This window comes from Mytilus edulis, chromosome 10, assembly GCF_963676685.1.
Source record: "Mytilus edulis chromosome 10, xbMytEdul2.2, whole genome shotgun sequence".
Lineage (NCBI taxonomy): Eukaryota > Metazoa > Mollusca > Bivalvia > Mytilida > Mytilidae > Mytilus > Mytilus edulis.
Genome location: NC_092353.1, coordinates 7413374 through 7427588, shown reverse-complemented (window position 1 = coordinate 7427588; position 14215 = coordinate 7413374).

Sequence of the window (14215 nt, the reverse complement as noted above, 5' to 3'; positions counted from 1 at the left end):
GGTAGGGGTAGTTTAGAAAATAAGTGTTAGTTTAAACTCTAAGAAGTTCAGGGCATATAAACGTTGAAAATATTCCGCACAGCCCTATATGTTGACCTTTGAAAAAAAATTGTGGTGCAAATGAACTTTCAATTTTAGGATAAGATTTCAAATTTTATAGTAAAAGTGGTACAGTTTGAGCCGTAAAAGGAGTTCGTATTGGAAATTGCATTGTCAATATTTACAGAAATGCAACCTATATAGGGTGAAAAAGGGGAACCTTCAGAATTTAATCAAATTTGCTTTATTTCACAGATGTTAAAGAAATTAACTCAAATATGAAGTTTTATAAATATTTAATGAAGATTGATAGAATCCTGGCCCTTACATATGATGACTCAGCATAAATTCACAGTTTACAGTATGCATAGTTTACTTAAAGTGCTGGATACAAAATGAATTCATTATATTTGCATATTTGTAAGTTAAATTGTCAAGAAGTGCTTATATTTACTCTTCGCAGTCATTGAAATTAATAGATCCTTCCTGAATATTATTTATGGGGTGTGTGTGTCCTTTCAATAACCCAAAAGTAAGCCACAACACCCAAATCTGCTTTTTCATCACCACGACATAATAAATACACGCTAGAAAAACAAAAATATCTCAACAAAACTTACAATAGTGTGTTCTATCCTGAATATGTACTAAATATTCCCAATTGCTAGAAAAAGCAGAATGATTTAGGAAATTTGAGGCCCCAGGGGCAAAAAACTTAGAAAGTTGCCTACCCCTGGGTCATAAAACAAATAATTTAAGTTGTAAATGCTATGATTTTATGTTTTTAAAGTTCTTGATATAGATAACAATAACTATGCTCGGAAGTTATGCAAAAATCAGATGTTAGCAGTCATCTCTATAACATATCAAGTGAATTTATATCTCAGACTGATATCTGCATACATACAACTATTGAAAATATGGCTTTGTTTGAACACTTCTAGTATATATATTAGATAAATTGTGTCAGATGTATGGTAACAGGTGATACTGTTGTGACAATAATTCTAAATTGACCATTTGAGTCAGAAAATGTTTACTTTAATTGACAAATAGGCATGCAGTAAGATGTGGACTGGAGACAGAGGCTGGATTGTACACTTTATATAATCTTGAATGTTGTAATGATTGACTGCTAAACATTATGTTTATAGTATTCTAATATGCTTTCAATATGTTATCAAAACAGTTTAAAACAGGTTCTAGGCATTTTTGTATCAGAAAATATGCAAATAGGGTAAGCTGGCAATAATTAAAGTCTTGTTTTCAAATTCTTTAAAAAATTGAAACAGGGGAGAGGGTATAAAATGTACAGTAAAGAAAAAGTTGGAGTATACGCAGTGATTTCTTTCAGGCTATAATTCTAATAAATGAGTACTAATGTGGAAAAAACTGATTTTAGAGAGTTTTCTATTTGAATATTCGTTTGTATAGGTTGCACTTTGTAAATACAGCTGTTTCTCAAAATACGACTCTATTGGAGAGATCTTGAATATTCATAAAAAAATAATTTTGTTTATATACTGGTTCCCAGTTATGCTCTCTGTGTTCCATCTCACAGAGACATAACTTGGAAATGTTACCATTACATTTACATGTGCATATTGTTAACATTGAGATCTTTGGCAACCTTTCATTCGAGGTCGGGGTAGTTAAGAAAATTAGTGTTAGTTTAAACTCTGAGAAGTTCAGGGCATATAAACGTTGAAAATATTCCACACAGCCCTATATTTTAACCTTTGAAAAAATTGTGGTGCAAATGAATTTTCAATTCTAGGATAAGATTTTTTTCAAAACTTCATAGTAAAAGTGGTACAGTTTGAGCCGTAAAAGGAGTTCCTATGGGAAATTGCATTGCCAATATTTACATAAATGCAACCTATAAAGTGATATATCATTTGGCGAATGTATCGCAAGCGAAATTAATTTCAAGTTTTGTTGCCGTGGTGTACCGTATCAAACTAAATTGACTGCATTTATGGTATCTTACAATTTTGATGAACTGTTTACATGCAATTAACAAAGAACATTTACAGGTCAAGCATGTTATCATGGCCATAATAAATTGGAGGTGATACTTTATAACATAATGTCACTAAATGTTTTTTCGCTGATCTTAAACAAAATGAGCGGATTCTTACAATAAATCAGAAAGTAAAATCACAAAAACTCCAAGGTAAATTCAATACGGAAACAAATGGTTAACAACTGTCAGTTTGTTTTTCTCTTTTTAAATATTTGCATTCACTGCTATTTATAGATAACTATACGGTTTTGGTTTTCCTCAGTACACTGACCTGTTATTGTTTAATCTTTGTTGTTTTAATCTTTATTGATCGTTGTGTTACAAGTATTGACAATCATACGACTTCATTTTAAAACATCGACCCTTCCGTTCCTATGAGTTTTGGATTTTTAAAATGTTTTGAGCATCACTGAAGAGACATACGTGTCTTGTTTAGATATGTACCGTTTATGTTATTAAATAACGAAAAACTAAACAAAACGAAGTACTCCCTAATGCTACACAATTGCTTCTTTGTGATCAGAAATCCTTTTACACGTACTATTGGCAAACAAGTATTGTTAACAATTCATAGAATACTCATTTTTGTGAACTATCTTCTGAATGTCTACATGGTGAAGTAGTTTCCGCAGGGGACATTTAACTGAGTTTCTCTTTGTTTGCTACTTTGTAGACAAACGAACAAGTTATTTAAAACCTGAAAAGACAAGGAAAACCGAGATACGATGACGAGTCGACATCACCATAACATCTAACGATTTCTAAAGTACCCTAGACTCATTGTGTGTTGTTCGATATATATAAATATTATGATCGAAGCTGTTAAATGGTATTAGCAATCGGCACAACCAAATATACATATAAAATTGAGAATTGAATTGGGAAGTATGTCAAAGAGACGCCAACCTGACGAAGGAGCAACAAGGAGCTGTCCCTAGTACACGGATGTCTCACTTGCACAATCACTTTCTATGTTCAGCGGACCGTGAAATTGGGAAAAAAATATAATTTGGCATTAAAATTAGATAGATCACATCATAGGGAACATGTGTACTAAGATTCAAGTTGATTGTATTTCAACCTCATTAAAACAAAATCCTTGACCAAAAACTTTCATCTGACGCGTGTCAGTCGGACGAACAAAAAATGAATGAACGGACGAACAGACAAACGGACGCACATACCAGAAAACATCATGCCCATAAATGAAGCATAAGACAGCCGAAGGCCACCAATTTGACTTCAACACATACAATGACATAGAGAAAATCCAACACCTGGAGCAGGGTTTCAGCTGTTTATATTATTGTGATCAATATTGGCAGATAGATCAACGTATACCTTTAATTTGTTTCTTTCTTAACCTAGTGCTCGACCTTGATATTTAAATTAAGTAACCTTGTGTATATATTAAGATATTTAAATCTAAAGTAAAACTTAAATAACATCTTCTTTCCGAGAAATTTTGATTAAGGTCATTTAGCGGCGCAAAAACTACAGGCGTTTACAATCGACTATTCATAATAATATAAATCAATGTATTATATCTTTATCGTGTTTTCTTTTTCAATGTAAACAAATCTAGTACACGATGGCAGTGGCAAATGTTCCAATGGATTCTATTCGGAGTGAACATGATTTAGAAGTATTTATTAGAAACCATGTTGAAACGAGTGATGCATACAGAACAGTATTTAAAAGTGTCATCAAGAATGTCAGTGATATTATAAAGAATAATGTAAAGGGAAAATACAGACCAGATGAAGTCTAAAAGGTGAGAATATATTATCACAATCAAATGAAAATATGTCGGCTCCATTTCAGGAATACTCCTGCAGCTTGCATAAAAAGTGATACAATGACGATATACACAGAAAAACGCATCAACAATAAAAGATTCATAATATGCATGTTATAAATAAAAACATATTTTGATCTTTTATCTTCAAACGCAGTTTTCTGGATGATAACTTCATTTTTAAATAAAAGTTAAGTCTTATCGCTATTTTGTAATTCTGTTTTTATGACAAAATAAAGGAGATGTCTTATTTGAAAATAAGTTCAAGTAGTTGTTTCTGCAGTACCGAACATTTTAGCCCCTATTTTCATATTCTGTTTCGTCTTTTTATTTCCTTTATTATGTAATTGATTAACCTGCATGTAGTTATAAAGTGCATATTTTTATAATCTCCTAATTAAAATGTCTGGAACTCACCCTGTGGGTCGAAAAAAAAAATGTCGGTTCGGAGTAATCACACCGAAACCAAAAAGCCTTGTTATCGTTCCAACACCGTAACCGTAATATTCGAAAACAAGAATGTGTCCAAAGTACACGGATGCCCCACTCGCATTATCATTTTCCATGTTCAATGGACCGTGAAATTGGGTAAAAAATCTAATTTGGCCTTAAAAGTAAATTGATCAACCAAAAGGGAACATGTGTACTAAGTTTCAAGTTGATTGGACTTTAACTTTATTAGAAACTACCTTTACCAAAAACTTTAACCTGAAACTCACACTTTTAATTGCTATGTTCAGTGGACCATGAAAATGGGGTCAAAAGATTAATTTTGTTTTAAAATAAGAAAGAAAATATCATAAGGAACATATGTACTAAGTTTCACGTTGATTGGACTTTAGCTTCTTCCAAAAGTACCTTGACCAAAAACTTTAACCTGAAATGGGACGGACGCACAGACTGAAGGATGCACAGACCAGAAAACATAATGCCCCTCTACTATCGTAGGTTGGGCATAAAAAAGCGAAGAGTGAAGTTTGTTCAGGACCAGACTCCGGTTCTTCGTTACGTTTGGATCGAAAAGATTCAACGACTCACTGTGAGGGTTATGAACCTTTAAAAATTTAACCAGAGTTGGTTGGCCACCAAAACTCAAAAACCGTAAGTCGTAGACACCTAGGATCTTCACCAATCATTATCAATTCATGTGAATAAGAAAAAAAAATTCAAGGTCAAATGTATCTTGACCTTGATCTTTGACCTTAACCCTTGTTATGAGATAATCTCAGCAACCTTAATACTTACAGAAGTATTGAATAGTGGAAAATGTTTGAGTCAAGAATGCGCAACTTTGTTACATAATGACCGAAGAGATTTGACCTTTCTGTAAGGGGCATAACCCTGTTTTAGGTTTCTTAAAAAAAATAATCAGCGTTTACTATATAACCAAAGTTCCTAGATCTATGGGGTCTTCAGCAATGACAAAAACACATTCGGGACCAATGACCTTGACAAAGGTCGCATGGTCAAAGATCAAGGTCACGTTAATACCCAGATAGCGAATTATGTGTTTTTGACTTTATTTAAAGGATTTTTAGTGTATTTTAAAGGTTTTTAATGTTGACTTAGACCTTTGACCTGATCCAGTTTTAGTCGATATCTCACAAACTATGCCTGTACCAAGTCAGGAATGTGACAGTCCATTGACTTTGCCATTTGATTAGGGACGTTCCGTTATAAATTTTCCTCAGAGTTCAATATTTTGGTGATTTTACTTTTTTCTTAGAAAGGTCAATTCTTTAATTATCACGCAAACATAAACATGTGCATGCAACATTATTTCAGTTAATTTTCTAAAATACATAAGTCATTATGTGACGCTAAAATTCAATTTTCATAATTATATTTATCTTTACTGATTTAATTAGAATTTTAGATTTTTTGCCCTGATCTTGCATCCTGATTACTCATGTAGTGAGTCAAATTCATGGTTGCACCGCGTATGACCAAATATGACTTGCGTCCATCCGTCGTGACTCATGGAATTGGCAAAGTTCTACGTGAGTCATACTGTCCATATGACGTCAGCGCCTTAGCGTTTTTTTGGTGCCTCAAACAGCTCTCTCTCTCTACTACTCTGGCAGGACCCTTCAACCCCTAATTACAGATATATATTATACCTCGATCGAAAGCTTATTAAGAGAGGAACAAAAGGTATATAGTCAATATGTTCTGCAACGCATATTAGAGGAGTAACAAAGGACTTAAATATCGAAATACGCGAGAACATTCAGAAAGAGCCAATTTTGAATAATGAAATGGATATTTGGAATAATGGAATGGACTGGTATGACCCTCCAGCCCCTAATTTCAGTTATATATTATACCTCAATCGAAAGCTTATTAAGTGAGCAACAAAAGGTATATAGTCAATATGTTCCGCAACGGATATGACAGGAAAAAACAAGGACTTAAATATCGGAATACGCCTGAACATTGAAAAATAACCAATTTTGAATAATGAAATGGATATTGTGAATAATGGAATGGACTAGCAGGATCCTTCAGCCCCTAATTACAGATATATATTATACCTCGATCGAAAGCTTATTAAGAGAGAAAAAAAAAGGTATATAGTCAATATGCTCCGCAACAGATATGAGAGGAGAAACCAAAGAACTTAAATATCGCGATACACGTGAACATTGAGAAAGAGCCAGTTTTGAATAATGAAATGGATATTTTGAATAATAGAATGGACTGCTATGACCATTCAGCCCCTAATTACAGATATATGTATTATACCTCAATCGAAGGCTTATCAAGAGAGGAACAAAATGTATATAGTCAATATGTTCCGCAAAGCATATTAGAGGAGAAACGAAGGACTTAAATATCGAAATACGCGTGAACATTCAAAAAGAGCCAATTTTGAATAATTGAATGGACTACTACAGCCCTTTAGTCCTTAATAAAGGCAAATTTTATACACCAAATTAAAGCTTATTGATAGAGGAATAAACTGAATATAAACGATATGTGTCGCAAAGACCATTAGAGGCGTTACGGAGGACATAAATGCCAAAATACGCATGAAAATCAAGAAATAGCCAATTTTGAATAATGAAATGGATATTTTGAATAATGGAATGGACTGCTGCGACCATTTAGCTCCTAATTATAGATAAACCTTATACCTCATTCGAAAGCGTATAACGAGAGGAACACAATGTTTATAGTCAACAAGTTTCGCAACGCATATTAGAGAAGTAACGAACGACCTAAATATCGAAATACGCTTGAACTTTAAGAAATAGCTTATTTTGAATAATGGAATGGACTTCTACAGCCCTTAAGTCCCTAATAAAGGCAAATTTTATACACCAAATTAAAGCTTATTGATATAGGAATACCTTGAGTGTAAATGATATGTGCCGCAATGACCATTGGAGGGGTTACGGAGGACCTAAATGCCAAAATACGCATGAAAATCAAGAAATAGCAAATTTTTAATAATGAAATGGATATTTTGAATAATGGAATGGACTGCTGCGACCATTTAGCCCCTAATTATAGATAAACCGTATACCTCATTCAAAAGCTTGAAATAGCAAATTTTTAATAATGAAATGGATATTTTGAATAATGGAATGGACTGCTGCGACCATTTAGCCCCTAATTATAGATAAACCGTATACCTCATTCAAAAGCTTATTACGAGAGGAACAAAATGTATATAGTCAACAAGTTCCGCAACGCATTTCAGAGAAGTAACGAACGACCTAAATATCGAAATACGCTTGAACATTAAGAAATAGCTTATTTTGAATAATGGAATGAACTACTACAGCCCTTCAGTCCCTAATATTGCAAATTTTATACACCACATTAAAGCTTATTGATAGAGGAAAAACTTGAGTATAAATGATATGTGCCGCAATGACCATTAGAGGGGTTACGGAAGACCTAAATGCCAAAATACGCATGAAAATCAAGAAATAGCCTAAATATCGAAATACGCTTGAACATTCAATTCAATTCTGTATTACTTTAAGCACATTATGCTTATCAGTGCAATGAATACAAATACATCATTTCTATAACACTACATGACATAATACATCAGAGAAGCAAATAAATATCAAGTATTGACCAATAACAGTTTGATCCTATGATTAAGTGTATTAAACAAGAATTGACACAAATTATGCAAATCTTTTACATTTTCAGTGCTGAGAAGTTGCACTAAATAATAAGGTTTAATAAACTGTCTCCTCAAGTCTCTATAGCTTTCACATTGTACAACAAAATGGAATTCATCTTCAGTGATATTCAAAGTACAAAGAGTACACTTTCTATCTAACCTATTTACCCCATGATAACGGCCTACTTCAACAGACAAATTATGAGATGACAATCTAAGGCGAGTTAAATACACTCTAAAATTCATATGTTTAGTTAGATAATTCTGTAAACATACATTATTGACAATATATTTATGTAAATAACACTTAGATGAAACGTTCAGTTGATCATTCAAAGTCTGTTTGGCTTGATCATATATCCTTGTTTTTACAAATAATAATAAATTTGTATCAATAATCAAATTGTCTTGGTTATACCTAATTAAGTTAAATAATAATTGTTGTAGTTGATAAATCCAACTGCTTCTAATATTACAGAAATTAAACAGTTGTTCCCTGTAGCAGTTTTTAAGAATACAGTTGCTTGTGGATAACAATTTTAACCAGTACTTGACTATTTTGTACATTCTAAAATATATCAAAGGATATCTACCCAATTCAAAATAAACCATAACATTTGTTGTACATTGTTTGACACCTAATATGTTTTTGCAAAAATCAATTTGTATTTTTTTCAATATTTGGAGCTTTATGGAAGCCCCATATTTCACAACCATAACATAAAATACTGCTAATGTAAGTATCAAATAAATTCAAATATGTAAAAACATTCAAATATAATGACAAAACCTTCGACTTTAAACCAAAAACAGCTTTTCTACTTTGCTCACTTAAATGTTTTTGAGCTTTAACAAATTTACCGTTAAAATTTAACAGTACACCAAGGCTACAAAATTCATCCACTATGTCAATAGCATTGCCATCATAATACCAAATTTCTTCGTCTTTTACAAAACCTCCGTTTCTAAATACCATAATTTTTGTTTTGGCAATATTTACAGTCAAACCCCATTTACAAGTATATAATAATAATGTGTCTAACATATCTTGCAAGCCAATAAATGAATCAGAAAATAAAATCATATCATCAGCATACATAAGTAAAAATAATGACAGGTCTTGCACTTCATATGGTATATTACTATTACGTAGAAATTCCATTTCAAAGTCATTTACATATAACGAAAAAAGTATAGGAGAAAGAACTTCCCCTTGCATAAGACCAACTGAACTTGTAAACTGCTCAGAATAAAAACCATCAACTTTCACACATACTTTTACTGTAGAATACATTGATTTTAAAACAGACAGTAATTTGCCTGCTATACCAACTCTTGACAGTTTCAATCATAAGTTAAGTCCGGTTACGGAGTCAAATGCCGCTTTGTAGTCAACGAAACAGCAATATAAACGTTTTTTCTTGAAAAGTGCTTTCTGAACGAGTGTCAACAAAGAATAAATTGCATCAACAGTGCTGCAACCCGGGCGAAATCCAAATTGCGCATCTGTAATAATATCATTATTCTCAGACCATTTAATTAGTCTTGAATTTATAATAGATGTAAATAGTTTCGCTAAATTACTGACTAAACTGATTCCACGATAGTTCGCTCGATCGGACAGTCGCCTTTTTTAAAAACAGGAATCAACACTGCGAGTGCCCAAGATTTCGGAAAATGTTCTGATGCTAATATCTTGTTGAATATTTCCTCTAGGAACGGTAGCAGAATATCCCTAAATTCAATGAATAACTCGTTAAATGTACCATCAATACCATGACTTTTACCACGTTTTAGGTATAAAATACACTTCAAAATTTCATCTTGTGTAATAATTTGATCAAGTACATCATATGTTACGTCGAAAACGGACTCTGGAGTATCGACTGTCACATTAATACCATTATTTGTTACCAAATTTCTAAAATGTTCGAAAAATTCAGAAAGTGACACATCAGAAGTTTTGGCTCTCTTCTTTTGAAAAAGTTTATAATATTTCTTTGGGTCGCTTTTACGCAATGCAGCTATCATATCACCCTCTTGACGCTTATATTTTCGTTTTAGTTTATTTTCTAAACGCTTGTATTATCTTTTAGACAAAATCAATATTTGATGATTTTCAACATTTTTGTCTCTATTAAATGTATACAAAGAACTAGTATAGATAGATCGAAGTCTTTTGCACTCGTAGTTAAACCATGGTTTGTCATCTTTATATCGGGTCGTCTTACTACAGGTACGGTCACAAGTATCATTTGAAATATGTGAGTTACAAAAGAATGGTGAAATAATGTCCAACAAAATGGAAGTAAACGATTCAACATAATTGTCAATACCATCTTGGGATTTTTCAGTATCAGAAAATACTATCTGGCTAAGTGAACCACTGTTTAAAGTTAAAGACTCATAAAACTGATCTTTTAGCTATTCCTTCCATCGGTAACTTTCATATGAGTTGTTTGGCGTACCACTGTTACGCTCAGGCTCTTGTGAATCGTGCAATATGCACCGCAAACGAACATGTAAAGGCGCATGGTCACTAAAAGAAGTGATTTTACACACAATAAACTAGTCTATAATGTGTAAAAAGTCATATGGAGCCAATAAGTAGTCCACAACACTCATTCCCCGGGAACCACAAAATGTATAGTCATTAGCTAAGCCATCATTATGCCGACCGTTCAAAATACGTAGACCAGTGCTTCTACACAGATTTAACAATTTTAACCCGAACTCATTAGTACTTTGATCTGGATTTCTTCTTACTGGTAGATATGTGTCACTTACATACCCCAAAATATGGTTGAAACTATCAAAAATTGGGCCACATACATTGTTATTTATTATAAAATCATTAACTATAGCAGTTCTTGCATTCATATCACCTAGTAAAAATACCCTTGACGTTTCTGATGAATATTTTTCAACAGAATTTAACAAATCATAGAATAAATCACAATTATACATTTTATAATAATTTGAATAGGCAGGAGGCAAATATACACATCCAATAAAATAATCAAACCCACAAGTTGATATATCCTTTGACACCTTGAGCCATATATTTGTATCGTTCTGAATATCAACTACTTCAACATACTTTGCAAAACAGTTTTTTATTAACAAATATAGTCCACCGCCTTGTTTATATTTACTTTTTAGTAATGGGACTGGCTTACAAATATAACCATCTACAATATCATCAAATGACTTATCAATCCAACACTCAGACAAAATAACAATATCATATGTTTTAATGTAAGATAAAAAATTTGGCTTAATAAGTTTATCATGTAAACCACCATTAATGTTCCAATACAAAAAGTTAATAAAGGAGATGCTTCTTGATGTGTCCTAGTCTGGACCTGTGTGCGTATCTGCTAACACTTCAAAGCGGGATCCACTAGACGAGCCATCACTCACTGAAGATTTACTAGGTTTTATACTTGAAACGCTCGGTGTTTTTTTGGCCACTGAAAACCCTGGACCCGACGATGTATCCGACATTCTATCACCTGACTGATCACGACGTGTAATTTTGACTAGCTCGTTTGATTTAACCACAGTCTGCTCACCAGCAATAAAAAGTTTATCTTTATTAAACGAAACTCGTTTACCTGCCTCCTTTGCTTTTTTATACACAGGAAATAATAGTTTGCGTTTTTCATGTATAGCTTTCGGAAATTGTTCAGAAATTGAAATGGTTGACTCTTTTAATTTTCGAGAGTTTTGACGTACAGTGTCCCTTTGTTGACGAATTATAAATTTGACAATTATGGGGCGCGGCTTACGCACATTCCGAGTCGACTTGCTCACGAATTTCTTTCCCATCCTAAAGGCAGATGCTATTTTGATTGGTTCTCGAATGTCCAGAGATAAGGCACATATGCTTCTAATGCAATCAATACAGTCTTCGCCCTCCTCCTCCTCGATACCAAAAAACATCAGATTGTCCCTCAAGTTTTCACACTGTAGTTGTTCAAGCTGATCAACCATACTCCTGTTAACAACACACAATGAAGTTATATCATCGACAATGACAACCATGTCAGATTTATTTTGTTCGAACCCTGCAGATATAAACTGCTGACTATTTTCAACGACCTCAACTCGTTTCACAAGACCATCAACAACTGCTCCCATGTTCGTTAACTTAGAGTCAATGCTTATAACTGATGACTTTATATCATCAACGGAATTCATTCTCAAATTAAGATTGTCAATTTTATTTATCAGGTCGGACATCCATGGGGGTGGACTGCTGAACGATGTAGGAGGAGGGGGGTACAAATTTATTCCGGTCATTCCGGTATGCGATGCATGCTGTGAAGGATAATGATGAGACATGATACTAAATGGATTTGCATCCTGTGATGATGCAAAATTGACCGTTGGCATCACATTACCACAAGATGAGTTTGTTATTGTTTGTGACATATTAAGAATGGCGGAGGAATCAAACGCACCACACTCAGTTTTACTTTGAACACGTTTTCTTTTTGGTTACAGCTTTGTTACCCTTCTTTTATGTTCCATTAGGTCTGTTAAATAAGTTTACCGTACACTGTTCATAATAGAGCAACCAACCACTCCTGAAGACATCTTAAATATCATTTTTTAAGAGATGCCAAACAGACATGTCCATACAGTCCAGGGGGACATAACAAAAAATGTGTTCCGCAACGCATATTAGACGAGTAACCAAGGATTTAAATATCGAAATACGCCTGAACATTGAGAAATAGCCAATTTTGAATAATGAAATGGATATTGTGAATAATGGAATGGACTAGCAGGATCCTTCAGCACCTAATTACAGATATATATTATACCTTGATTAAAAGCTTATTAACAGAGGAACAAAAGGTATATAGTAAATATGTTCCGCAACGCATATTAGAGGAGTAACCAAGGACTTAAATATCGAAATACGCCTGAACATTGAGAAAGAGCCAATTTTGAATAATGAAATGGATGTTTGAATAATGGAATGGATTATCAGGACCCTTCAGCCCCTAATTACAGATATATATTATACCTCGATCGAAAGCTTATTAAGAGAGGAACAAAAGGTATATAGCAAATATGTTACGCAAAGGATATGACAGGAGAAACCAAAGGACTTAAATATCGGGATACACGTGAACATTAAGAAAGAGCCAATTTTGAATAATGAAATGAATATTATGAATAATAGAATGGACTGCTATGACCCTTCAGCCCCTAATTACAGATATATATATATATATGTTCCAGACCATACGAGTATTTGGACCGTACGCGTACGGTCCGGACCGTATACGTATACTCGTACGGTCCGACCATACGCGTACGGTCGGACCGTATGAGTATACGCGTATGGTCCAGTATGAGCTGACCATACATGTTATTGGATGATATGGGTTACATCTATACAAACATTTATCACAATCTTTATTTTTAGTTTTACAAATTGTTATTATTACACAAGATGGATAAAATGAACTGCCTAACAATTTAAATTAGATATTTGTTTAATTGTATATCTGAATCCTATTTTGAAACTCTCACCAAAGGTGACACTCGCTACCAAAAGTGTATTTTTCATATTACATATTTTCAGTTCATGCATGTTCCTTTCGATTAGGATTTTTTTTTAAAGTTGCTAAATATTCTAAAGCAATTGTCCTCCCACATTATACGCATTCAATTTCAGTGAGAATAATTGTCATAATTCAATTATAGTCCATCAGCTAGTTTTCAAAAGCGCTCTAGTTAAGGAGTTTGTGTTACACCTCAGGGTACCGCGATTTTTTTTGATAGAATTCAACTTCATTATCTTATTGATAAAATACAAGGTGTTAGACTAAAAAAAAAGTGTCCAAAAGAAGTTTGAAAACGTCCCTTTCAATGGTCCCCTCATTTAGCTATCACGACTAAGTAATTTTGGTTTAATATTTTAAATATAAAGCGATTAAAAAAAATTAAAGTATAGGTATAAACAACTAAAACAGATATAAAACTATCCTATTTAATGTAACACTGACGATTTTTTGTTTTAAAAAAATGTTTATTTACATTACAAACAATCCGATTTTTTTGGTTTAAATTAATGCATATTTTCTCATTTCATAAAGAAATTCGTAATACAATTACCCGTATTCGTGAATAAAACTTTAGAATTGACCAGTATGCAATGTTTAAACTATTTGCAGTATTTATATATCGT